This window comes from Lynx rufus, unplaced genomic scaffold, assembly GCF_022079265.1.
Source record: "Lynx rufus isolate CCGP_SWC_20201006 ecotype Redwood Valley unplaced genomic scaffold, mLynRuf1.p SCAF_4, whole genome shotgun sequence".
In the NCBI taxonomy this organism is placed as follows: domain Eukaryota; kingdom Metazoa; phylum Chordata; class Mammalia; order Carnivora; family Felidae; genus Lynx; species Lynx rufus.
Genome location: NW_025814856.1, coordinates 690,610 through 702,809, shown reverse-complemented (window position 1 = coordinate 702,809; position 12,200 = coordinate 690,610). Strand labels below are relative to the sequence as shown.

Sequence of the window (12,200 nt, the reverse complement as noted above, 5' to 3'; positions counted from 1 at the left end):
GAGCAGGGGCAAGATGAGGGTGAGAAGACTGAGGCACTCGCTAGGAGCACAGAGCTTGAGTGGGGGATGCCAAGAACTCAGCCATGGAGATACATATGTCAAAGCAGTGTTTAATGCAAAGGAAACCGTGGTGAAAACATACCGATGTTTTAAATAAAGACAGGATCTGTCAGGGCCTGGGAGAAGCAAAGCTCCTGGCTGGTCCAAGTGCAACGTCAGATCTTGTCTTTCCTAAAATTTTGGTATTTTGTTCTTCCTGGATCATTTCTGCACTTATTTTGAATTTTTAAAATATTGCAGTAGCATAGTATTTATCTTGATAGCAGGGTTTTGGTTTGTTTTTCATGGGGCCCCTTTAGGCTTTGGATTTGAGGAAAGTGCTTGCCTCACCGCAGTCCCGGTCCTGCTCTGTCTTTAGGGCCACATGATGATGCCCTCGAGTGAAGCAAGCTCAGCCACGTCACCCAAGTGGCCCAGGAATGGCCAGACCTTCCTTCTGACCTTTCAAGGGTGCCTGGAAATCCAGATTTCTTCTTGTGAAACGTCCTTATTTTTAAATGTTGGCAACAAACTTACATTTTTAAAGCACTTTGGGGCCACATCTCATCCGAGGGCCACCAATCTGTGACCCTTGTTTAGGTAACAATTCCTTTGTGGAGATGTGGACTGCGGAGTGAGAGGCTGGGCCCCAGGCACTTGGTTCTCTCTGTGCACTGCAAAGGATGATCGGGAGGTTCCTGCAGGGAAGACAGGAGCCCTGTGGGGGCTCAGCTGGGAGGCCAGAGGCTCAGATCACAGAATGTCAGCTTTGCAGAAAGTTCTAGAAGTCCCAGAATCTGGAGGTCCGTCATCCCCTGTGAGAAATTCTCCCCTCCGTGATTGCTGGATAATTTTGGAGACAAACCACACGTTTTTCAACATCACCGGGGGAGCTTATTAAAAATACACATTCCCCCCCCCCAAAAATAAAAATGCACATTCCAGGGGTCCAGTTCTTATAGGATTCTGTATCATTCAATGTGGGTGGGTGCCTAGGAAGGTGCTTATTTATTTATTTTATTATTATTATTTTTAATCTTTATTTTTTTATTTTTGAGAGAGTGAGCGGGGGAGGAACAGAGAGAGGGAGACACAGAATCCTAAGCAAGCTGCGGTTTCTCTGAGCTGTCAGCACAGAGCCCGACATGGGGCTCGGGCTCACGGACTGTGAGATCACGACCCCAGCTGAAGTCAGCCTAAGTCAGACATTTAACCGACTAAGCCACCCAGGTGCCCCAGCTGCTTTTTTAGATCCAGGCCCAGGAGTTAGGAAATTAAGAAACCCTGGAAATTATGAGCTAGGCTTAGGCAAATGACCTTGGGTTTAACTTGTCGGAGACTCAGTTACCGCCGCTGTAAAACGCAGACAATGTAATTTCACCTCTTAGCCTTACGCAGAAGATTCAAAATAAGGGAGCAGTCATTACTGTCCTGCTGGTTAGGAAGCGATACACTTCTCCCTCAAGTGAGGCTAGGATGTTGGATTCGAACTCGCAGCCCCGCTGGGGATTCGAATTCGCGAAGCGCCTCGCACCCGGCTGACGTCATCGAGTCACCTCTGGAAATCCGCTGGTCGTCAGCAGTGGAGTCCACCACAGCGGGACTATTTGCATATTAGCATAGCACCGCCCCCCGCGCCGTGCTCATCGTTCGCGGGTGGCCAGCGGCGGTGCCATTCAGTGCTCCGCCTTCTGGCCCCGCCCACATCGCGGGCACCGCCCCCTCGCCTGGGCGCAGCCTACCCCGCTGCCTGCCCTGCGCCCCGCCCCGGCCGGGGCCTCCCGCCGCCGAGGCTCTCGATTGGCCGAGCGGGCTGCCAGTGCCCGCCCCCCGGGAGTAGGCCCCGCCCCGCGGTGGGAGCGGGCGCTCGCCGGCTAGGCAGCGGGTTCGGCTGCGCGGCGGGGCTGAGGCGGCCGCGGCGGCCGGAGCGCAGGTAAGGGCGCTCGCAACCGCGGGCCGGGCCGGGTTCCGCCGCCCTCGCCTCGGGCCCGGGGGACAGGGTGCGGCCGGGGAGGAGGGCTGGCGGGGGCGGCCAGCCCAGGGAGGGCGCTCCGATTTGGCTGCGGACCGAGTTGGGGGTCGGAGTCAGCTGAGGAAGGGGCTTGGGCCGGGGGTCCGGGCTGGAGTTGGGGGTCGCGGTCAGTGAGGAAGGGGCTGGGGTAGGGGTGCTGGCCAGAGCTGGGGGGTCGTGTTCAGTGAGGAAGGGGCTGGGGGTGGGGGTCCTGGCCAGAGTTGGGGGTCGCGGACCGTGAGGAAGGGGCTGGGGGTGGGGGTCCTGGCCAGAGTTGGGGGTCGCGGACCGTGAGGAAGGGGCTGGGGTGGGGGTCCTGGCCAGAGTTGGAGGTCGTGGACAGTGAGGAAGGGGCTGGGTCGGGGGGTCTAGGCCGGAGTTGGGGGTCACGGTCAGTGAGATAGGGGCTGGGGTGGGGGTCCTGGCCAGAGTTGGGGGTCACGGTCAGTGAGATAGGGGCTGGGGTGGGGGTCCTGGCCAGAGTTGGGGGTCGCGGACCGTGAGGAAGGGGCTGGGGTGGGGGTCCTGGCCAGAGTTGGGGGTAGTGTTCAGTGAGGAAGGGGCTGGGTCGGGGGGTCCTGGCCAGAGTTGGGGGTCACGGTCAGTGAGATAGGGGCTGGGGTGGGGGTCCTGGCCAGAGTTGGGGGTCACAGTCAGTGAGATAGGGGCTGGGGTGGGGGTCCTGGCCAGAGTTGGGGGTCGCGGACCATGAGGAAGGGGCTGGGGTGGGGGTCCTGGCCAGAGTTGGGGGTCGTGTTCAGTGAGGAAGGGGCTGGGTCGGGGGGTCTAGGCCAGAGTTAGGGGTCACGGTCAGTGAGATAGGGGCTGGGGTGGGAGTCCTGGCCAGAGTTGGGGGTCGTGTTCAGTGAGGAAGGGGCTGGGTCAGGGGGTCTAGGCCAGAGTTGGGGGTCATGGTCAGTGAGATAGGGGCTGGGGTGGGGGTCGGGGCCAGAGTTGGGGGTCGCGGACCATGAGGAAGGGGCTGGGGTGGGGGTCCAGTTTCCTGGCTGGAGTTGGGGAGTCGTGTTCAGTGAGGAAGGGGCTGGGTCCGGGGGTCTAGGCTGGGGTTGGGGGTCAGAGTCAGCAGAGGAGGGTCTGGGGCTGTCATTAGGGCCTGGGCTTGGATTGGGATGGAGGTCCTCTGAGGAGGGGGGTGGGGGTGGAGTTGGGGGCTGGGCCAGCAGGGGAAGGGGTCGGGGCTAGAGTTGAAGGTGGAGGTTATTTGAACCGGGGCTGGGAGTGGAGTTGCGGACCGGGGGAGGGGTGATTGAGGAGTCCCTGGTGAGGGTGAGCTCAGAAAGGGGGCACCGGGCGGGGGGGGCTGAGGCACGAGGGTAAGGCCGGCCACTTTGAGTAGGAGTCCCAGGGCCGTGGGGACCCATGCTGGAGGCATAGAGGGCTGGGAAGCCTGTGCAGGTGTTTGGGGGGGGGTGTGACTAGTCAGGAGGAAATGGGGGGTCTTGGTCAGTTACTAGTATCGTGGAGGCCACTCGCCCCCTACTTTTGGGAGGCTGATCATTTGGTGTAGAAGGTGGGGAGGCAGAGACCCTGTGGCAGCAGTGAGCAGGAGGAGACATGGGTCCGGCATACTCTGGGGGGGCTGCTCCTAGGACGTAGGGTATAAGGAGAATGAATGTCCCGGAAGCAGAAAGGCTCGTGTCGGGGACTGAATATTTCAGGAATTTTTGGGCTCAGGAGTCGAGGAACCAAGGTGGGAGTTTTGGGGACGATGGTATTGACGGATGTGGGGATGTGGGTGGCACTTTGTTTTTCCTGGGGGGCGGGGGTTGCTAGGGGCTGGAAGGTGGGTGGGAGAAGGCAGGCGTGAGGACGCGCGGCTCGGAGGCTCCCATTGCTGCTAGGGGTCCAGGATGCAGTTCAGAAACGTGTCCCGTCGGATGCTGAGGTCTTGCAGAAATGCAGAGTGGAGTGGGCTCGGGAGGGCCGGCCTGCGGTCCCCCCCCATCAGCTCCAGCTGCTCCGGGAGTCTGGCTTGCTTGTCCGTGAAATGGGTGTAAGAAAGCAGCAGGAGGCACCTCACAGGGCTGCTGGGGGATCAGAAGAGGGGAGGTGCCACCCAGCACGCTCCTGGCACGTGGCGAGGGGACGTGAGACATCGATAATAATGTTCTAAATTAAGGCTTTTTTGGGAGGGGGGGAAGGTGGGTGGGTAGAATTACTGGGTTGTCACAGAGGGTGGGGGAGGGAAGGAATCAGCTGGAGCTTGACTCTCGTCCTTCAGCCTTGGGGTGCAGTTGACAGTCACCCCTGGAGCTTTAAGACAGAATTTCCAGAGGGGAAAGAAAGGTCCGTGTCGTTAAAATTGAGGAAAAAACGAAAAAGGAAGAAGGTTCTGACACCAGGAGATTCAGAAGGTTTGTCCAGAAACAGGCACATCCACTTAAGAGAAGGCTGCACGGGTCATTCTGATTTAGGGGTACCCCCCCCCAGGAGCCATTCCAACGTGTACCCCAGGGGTCGCAATTATATGCTCTTTAAATATGTGAGCTCTGCTTCTGGAGCTCATGTGATGGACCCGGGTCTCTCCACTCGGCATCGCCGACACTGGGGCAGGGGCACTCTCTGGGGGTGTCCTGGGTGCTGTGGGGACTGAGCAGCGCCCCTGGTCCCCACCTGCTCCATTCCAGGAGCGCCCCAAGTCGTGACAACCACAGACGTCCCACTGCCCCCTGGGCGCAGAATCACCCCCAAGACCCAAGTTAGTTTCCCTTTTAAAGCCCACACGTCGTCACCTTTGATCCTTAGGAAGTGCAGCCATTCAGATTTGGGGTCGCCTTGAGATCACCTAGTGCTCTCGTTTTGAGTTGAAAACCGCACTTAGAGGCTTTTAGAAATGCTGGCTTCTTTCTCAGTGCGTCTTTTGTGTGACTTTCCAACCCTTGCTACCGTGATTTTATACACGGGACGAATGGATACGTCGCAGGCATTGAGAGGCACCAGCGTGTTCGAGTCGTCTCCCCCGTTTTTAACCCAGCGCATGAGGCTTCCAGAGATGCCACAGTTGTTTGGGCGATTCTTGGTCTTATTTAGAAAATACCCGTGACTGATGCCATTGTTTCCTGTTTTTGTTCCGTGCTTCGTGAAGCCTGGGCCCTATGGTTTGAAGGGAGGGACAGCTGAATACGAATTACCCTAACACACAGACCCAGCTCCGTGTTTACAGAGTGGAGGCGTTATTTTTGTACAGCACGTAGCCGAGTAAAAAGCTGCTGCTTCCGTTCAAGGTGTTGTTACGAATTTTCTCATTTGCATCTGGAAACCGATAAGAGTCTTTAAAAAAAAGGCATTTTACTAGGTCCTTCCTACTCTTGAAGCTGTTTGCAGTTTCTTACAAAAGGGCTGTTGTGTGTGGCCTCCGTGACTTTGGAACTTTCTGGAGCTCTCTAGAGGGGACGGTTACCAGGATAGTTGTGGGATTGCCGGGCGTTGAGTTACAACTGCCTTCCTTTGTGCCCCACGGTGGCAGCCAGTGGGTGACGGCCCAAGCTGAGTCTTCGTCCTGGGAGGGTTTGTCTCCCGTGCCACGCACGCCAGAGTCCCATGGCCCCTGCCATCCAGGGGGCCTCCCTCAGGTTCCCACTGGTCTTTTGGCCAGTTCTGGACCTCGCTTCCCATGGCTTCTGTCTTGTGCTACCCTTCGGCGTGGCCTCTCTCTCTACAGGCTCTGGAGAAAATTCACCGTGCGTGTCACCCGCCACACCTTAGACACCAGGTGGAAGAGCCGAAAAGGTGGAGTCACTTGTCCCGGAGGGTCCCTTCCGTCCTCCTCCTGGTCCCCCCTGCCAGCTGGAGTGCAGGGGGGACTTGGGCAGCTCTGAGACTCTTCCAGAAACGGCTACTAGTTTTCCCTGGGAACTTGGCAAAGTAGAAGATCTTACTGCTTTTCACTTTTTAAATTGAGGTACAATTTCCATGTCGTAAAACTCAGCCAGTTGAAGCATAGAGTTCAGCTTTCTGGGAAGTTTATGGAGCTGTGCAACCATCCCCGTAAACCTTTAGAACCTTCCATCACCCCAGTAAGATCCCTATAAACGTTAACCATCGCTCCCTGTTCCCCCCCTCCCCAGCCCCCGGCCCCCACGAGCCCCCCTTCCTGTCCCTGGATGAGTCCGTCCTGGACGTTTCACACACGTGGACTCACACCCCGCGTGGCCTCTCGTGTCTGGTTCCCTCCCTGAGCGTCGCGTGTTCGGGGTCCGTCCGCGGGGCGGCGGGGGTGGGCGCCTCGCTCCTGTTCATGGGTGAGTAATATTCCACCCTGTGGCCAGACCATCCTTGTCTATCCGTTCGCCTGGCAGTGGACTTCTGGGTTGCCCCCACGTTTTGGGACCGAACCATCAAGCTGCTATTTAAGTGGCTTTTTTTCCTGGCGCTTGGTGGCCTGTTCAGTTGAAGCTTGGGGGTGGCCCGGGTGTCAGCCATCCGAATTCTGCCTCTCTCTTTTCCGCCTGAGTGAACTGCTTCGCCGTCTCTGGTTCCACGCATCCTAGCTGGTGGGCCGGCCTCACGGCCCACTCAGCGGGTGGCTCCGCACGGCCAGAACCCGCTCTGTAAAGGCATAGATGTATCGTCAGTTCCCGGCCACCTCTACCAGCTCATCCCCCACTTGACAAGATCCAAATGCCTCGTGCAGCCTTGGTGGCACCACAGGAGTTGGCCCCGCCTCACCTTTGCAGAGTGACCTTCACTTTGACTGTAGGAACCCGCCCCTCCTGGTCCTCCCTGCCACCCGCCCAGCACTCCCCCTTTCCTGGATGGTGCGGTTTGCTGTCTCCTTTGTCTGAAGCCTGCCTTCCTTCCTTCCTTCCTCTCCCCAACAAAGGCTGCTTGTGTGCCTATTTTAAGCATCAGAACGGGTGCCAGGCTCCGGGAGTACCACGTGAATGAGACGCTTGTGTGCATGCGTGGGGAGGCGTGGAGACAGGGGACCCAGGGCCGTTCTGTCCCTGGCCTGCTGTCTGAGTGGGGGTCCCGGGGGGTGGTGGAGACAGGCCCAGGCCTGTGCATCCCAGGAACTCCATAAGTGCTGTGAGAAAGGAAGCCTTCTGGGGGCAGAGGCAGGGAGGAGTCCTGCGTGAAGGACAGGCCAGAGACAAGCTTCACACTGGCCAGTTTGCCAGGTGGGGGGTGCAGCCCACCTTGTGCGAGCCCCGAGGCAGGGCTGAATCCTTCCACGTCATTTCCCTCAGGGTCTCCCCCTCGGCACTGCTGACATTTGGGTCAGGTTGTTCTCCATGGGGCGTCCTGCAGCATCCCTGACCCCACCCCCTCGAGGCCAGGAGCACCCCCATCACGATCACCGCACATGTCCCCAGACATCACCCAGTGTCCCCAGGGGAAATCCCCGCTGGTTGGGAACCATTGGGCTGAGCGATGATTTTATGAATCTGTGATCAAAGTAAAAAGGCACATTGGGGCTTTTTTTTTTAAATAGACTTTATTTTTTAAAGCAGTTTTAGGTCCACAACCAATTTGAGCAGAAGGATTTTCTGTGTCCCCCTTGGCCCCCACCCCCCAGCAGGCTCCCACACTATCAAAGTCCCCCGTGAGATGGGGCATTTGTTACAGGTGGTGAGCCTACAGCCGTGTCCATAGGCTCACTGTTGGTGGTGTAGTGTGGGTTTGGGCTGATTCATAAAGACACGTATCCGCCATTAGGGTCCCACACGGAGTGGTTTCACTGCCCTAAAACATCCCCTGTGCCCCACCGATTCACCCCCCCCCTCCCGCCACACACACTATTTTGCTTTTATGGGCAAAGGGATAAGAATAGCATAGTAACCTTGAGTACCTTTTGGGAAAGATGTAACCCTGTAGCCTATGGAGTCTTCTGCGAATTATTGTTCTATACTCTCTACTCCAAGAAACTGTACCGTTGAATAGAAACAGGATTCTAGAGGGGCATCCGGGTGGCTCAGTTGGTTGAGCATCCAGCTTCAGCCCAGGTCATGATCTCACGGTTCGTGAGTTCAAGCCCCATGTCGGGCTCTGTGCCCGACAGCTCGGAGCCTGGAGCCTGCTTCCGATTCTGTGTCTCCTTCTCTCTGCCCCTCCCCTACTCGCACTCTGTCTCTCCCTCAAAAAATAAATCAACATTAAAAAAAAAAACTTTGTAAAACCATATAAACTGAAACAAACAAACAAACAAACAAACAGGATTCTAGAAACATGATCCCACCCTGTGTTGGTAATTGGAACCATTCGGCCAGCCACGTTCAACAAGGCAAAATAGGTGAAAGTAATCTTTTTTTTTTAAATTTTTTTTTAACGTTTATTTATTTTTGAGACAGAGAGAGACAGAGCATGAACAGGGGAGGGTCAGAGAGAGAGGGAGACACAGAATCAGAAGCAGGCTCCAGGCTCTGAGCCATCAGCCCAGAGCCTGACGCGGGGCTCGAACTCACGGACCGCGAGATCGTGACCTGAGCCGAAGTCGGACGCTTAACCGACTGAGCCCCCCAGGCGCCCCTCATCATCTGTTTTTTATGTGGCCCTCAGGCGGAGAATGGTTTTTACATTTGAAGTGGTTAAAAAAATCAAGACAAGCATAATTTGTCCTGATATATGAAAACTGATTAGAATTCAAGTTCCAGTGTCCATCAATAAAGTTTTATTGTCATAGAGACATACAGATTCGTTGACAAGTTGCCTGCGGTGGCTTTCAGGCTACAACATATGAGACCACGTGATACCGATTCTCTGGCCCCTACAGAAGAGGTTTGTCAGCCCTGCTAGACTAACTTGTGTGATTTACAGACGAGGAATCGGCCGGGTTTCCTGGGCTCACGGCAGTGCTGGGACTTGAACTTGGGGGTTTCATAGTCCAGCGTTATCCTTTCAATTTAGCACTGCCCTTGGGAGAGCAAGTGACGCTCGACTTCAGAGAGCTGCCTCTGCCGCTGTCCTTGGGCTCTTGGACCCCCTGCAGCCTCCTGGTTGAGCAGAGGTTAATGATCTGGGGACAAATGCACAGGGTGATTTTTTTTTTTTCCCCATCGCATGGTGCCCGTACTGAGGGAGACTGATCATTTAATTTCTTTAGGGTCACGACACAGAACAGCCGATTTTAGAGATAATGGGATCTTAGATTTGATGAACTATGACATCTGATAGCTCCAAATAGATCCCATTTGAAAATGCCAGTGACATTCATTATCATGTTACTTAAAGACGCCCGAGCGTAACACTGCATATAAATGTCTCCTGCTCGTGGCTTTGAGTGATAAATCGAGAAAGCCTGTCAGGTAAACAAAAGTAAAAAAGGCAACACAGTGGTTGCCAAATGCACATTCAGACGGACTGTTTTGATGTCAGGCGATGGGTGTCGTTTAGAACGATGTCCAGGAGTGACAGTTTGCCCCGAGCCCCCGTTTGAAAACCCAGTGGGTCACGGTGAATTTCACCATCTGCAGCCAAGGACGATTCTGTGTTTGACACCCACTCAACTTAGAAATGCTTTTCTCTTTAGGTTGAGCACAGACAAGCCGTGAGTTCTTCAGGGAGGCTGAGTTTTAAATATTTGAGGCCAGGGTGAGAAGTGGAAGGTTTGTTTTCGTTTGCTTTCGTCTGTCTTTTGGCCAACCGCTGCTTTGGGAATGTACAGTTATTTCATTTGGCAACGAGAGGTGATGGGAGGAAATGGGGCGGGGGGCTTTGTGGGCAGGCCGGGCATTCCTTATTGTTTGAGAAACAGATCGGCGCCTGTCTTTCTTCTCTCCCTCCGCGTCTGTGTGGCACTGAAGGTTCCAGGAGGCTCTCAGCTCTGTGTAAAGAAAACGAAGGGATGTCCACGCTGTTCACAAGCTTCAGACACCTGTATTGGGGCTCAGAAGGACGGGGGACCAGGGTTACAGAATCTCAGTCCCAGCCTTGCCTCTCGATCCTAAATTGACCAGGTCCCTGCCCCTCTCTGCTCCCCTTCCCCTGGCTGAGAAGTGGGGCACGGGGATCGGGGAAGTCTCTGAGGGAGCCTCTGAAAAAGATCGTGCCCTGAGTTCTGAGACCTGGTTTTTCTTTTTTTTTTCTTTGATAGAATGTCAACTTTGGGCTAGTTTTTGGTGTACAGACAAGTCACGAAGGCAGTGCAGGGCACCCCCGTGCTAGCTAACATCCGCACCCCCCCTCCCCGGTGCCTGCCACCCTCGGAGGTTAATGTGCCTGTGTTGCTGCTCTCCAAGGCCTGTGCTTCGTGTGCACGTCACTACTTTTCCTCTAATGTCCTGTCCTGTCCCAGGACCCCATCCAGGGCCTCACATGACACTGGGCCCCTCTGGGCTGTGACAGCCTCTCTGACACCCCTTGTCTTTTATGCCTGGACAGTCTTGAGGACACCTGGTTAGGGATTTTTTTTTTTTATGTTTATTTATTTTTGAGAGCGAGAGAGACCACGAGCGGGGGTGAGGCAGACAGAGAGGGAGACACGGAATCGGAAGCAGGCTCCAGGCTCTGAGCTGTCAGCACAGAGCCCTACGCAGGGCTTGAACCCTCGAAGCACGAGATCGTGACCTGAGCCGAAGTCTGGCGCTCAACGGACTGAGCCACCCAGGCGCCCCATGGTTAGGGATTTTTTCACTACGACCCCCAACCTGGGTTTGTCTCATGTTTCCTTGTGATCAGACCAGGGGTTACGGGTTTGGGGGTAGAACACACAGTGGTGAGGTGCCCTTCTTGTCACATCACACCAGGGGTCTCTGCCACCCACATGACATCACTGACGGTGTTGACCTTGGCCACCTGTCACAAGCAGTGTTTGCCTACCCACCGGGTGCTCAGAGCCCTGGATTAGTCTCTTTTCACCCTTCCTTCCTTCTGCAGAGAGGAGCCCGGGGCGGGGACACCTGCCTTTGCTCTCCGTGCTGGGTTCCCCATCCCCTGTCCTGCCAGCTTTGTGGTCCATCTTCACAGCCTGCGACGTTGACTTTCTCCCGGTTCCACCACACCCACACTGGAGATAGTCTGGGGAGTTGGAAAATCATCATCTTACACGTTGTGGCCGCAGACACTGCAGGGTGTTGGGGAGAACCGTCCCCCTTCCGATCTGAGACACACAGGTCCCACCTGTCCCAACCCCCTGCGTTGGTGAGGAGTGTGGATGGGTCCCAGTGCTGGTGACAGAACGTCCATCCCAGCCCTGCGTAGATGCCACATGTTAACAAAAGTAGGGGGAGCTTTCGGTTGGGGGGCAGAGTTGGGACACTCGCGGCCAAGGCCCAAAACCGCCTGCCGGCGCCCACATTCCTACCCTCCCCACCCTACCACCTGCGTCCCAAAGGGACACGGTGGGTCTCCGTCCACCTGTGGATGCAGCGCCCAGGGAAGCGAAAGATTGCTGGAAAGCAGGCTGTTGTTTTTTTTTTTTTTTTTTAATTTTTTAATGTTTATTTATTTTTGAGACAGAGAGAGACAGAGCATGAGCAGGGGAGGGTCAGAGAGAGAGGGAGACACAGAATCTGAAACAGGCTCCGGGCTGTCAGCACAGAGCCCGACGCGGGGCTCGAACTCACAGACCGTGAGATCATGACCTGAGCTGAAGTCAGACGCTCAACCGACTGAGCCACCCAGGCGCCCCAAAGCAGGCTGTTTTGTAGGGAGGTGTTTGCGGGTCCTTTGGAGGCAGAGCTGGGCAGCAGTGGGGCCCCCCCGGGGGAAGGGCGGGATTCCCTCCAGCCGCCTGTCCCACCGCCTGTAGCACTGGGTGGTCTGGCCGCGCTGAGGCCTTTTCCTCTGTGGCCTCGCGATGCTCAGCCACCAGCCGCGGGATGATGCCAGGTGCTGGGTGTACGGCCATCCCCTGCCATGCGCCCTGCCTCCGGGGGGAGGGGACCTGTCAGCTGTGGCTGTCACCATGGATGGGAGCATCCGTCACACATCGTCCCCGTTTACGTGTCCGTCTCTGCTCAGTGCGGCACCGGCGTCCCACCCCGTTCCCTGGGCCCGCTTCGGTTTGGGCACCCGTAACATCCGGCTCGCCATTGGGACCACTTCCAAGCACACGGCTCAGCGACATCAAGCACAGGCACACTGTCGTGCAGCCACCCCCGCCGTCCATCTCCAGAACTTTCCATCTTCCCAGACTGAGACTCTGTCCCCGTAAAGCACTGACTCCCCACTCCTCCCCCACCCCCAGCCC

At 56.2% G+C, this 12,200-nt stretch overlaps 1 protein-coding gene across 1 annotated transcript in view; it reads left to right on the top strand.

Moving 5' to 3' along the window:
* Window positions 1-1,939: 1,939 nt before the first annotated feature.
* The window catches only part of GNG7 (G protein subunit gamma 7), a 119,006-nt gene continuing 108,745 nt past the window's right edge, over window positions 1,940-12,200 (top strand). Inside the window, exon 1 of the mRNA XM_047097396.1 lies at window positions 1,940-1,972. The gene's annotated coding sequence lies outside the window, so the exon portion shown is untranslated. The remainder of the gene's footprint in view (window positions 1,973-12,200) is intronic.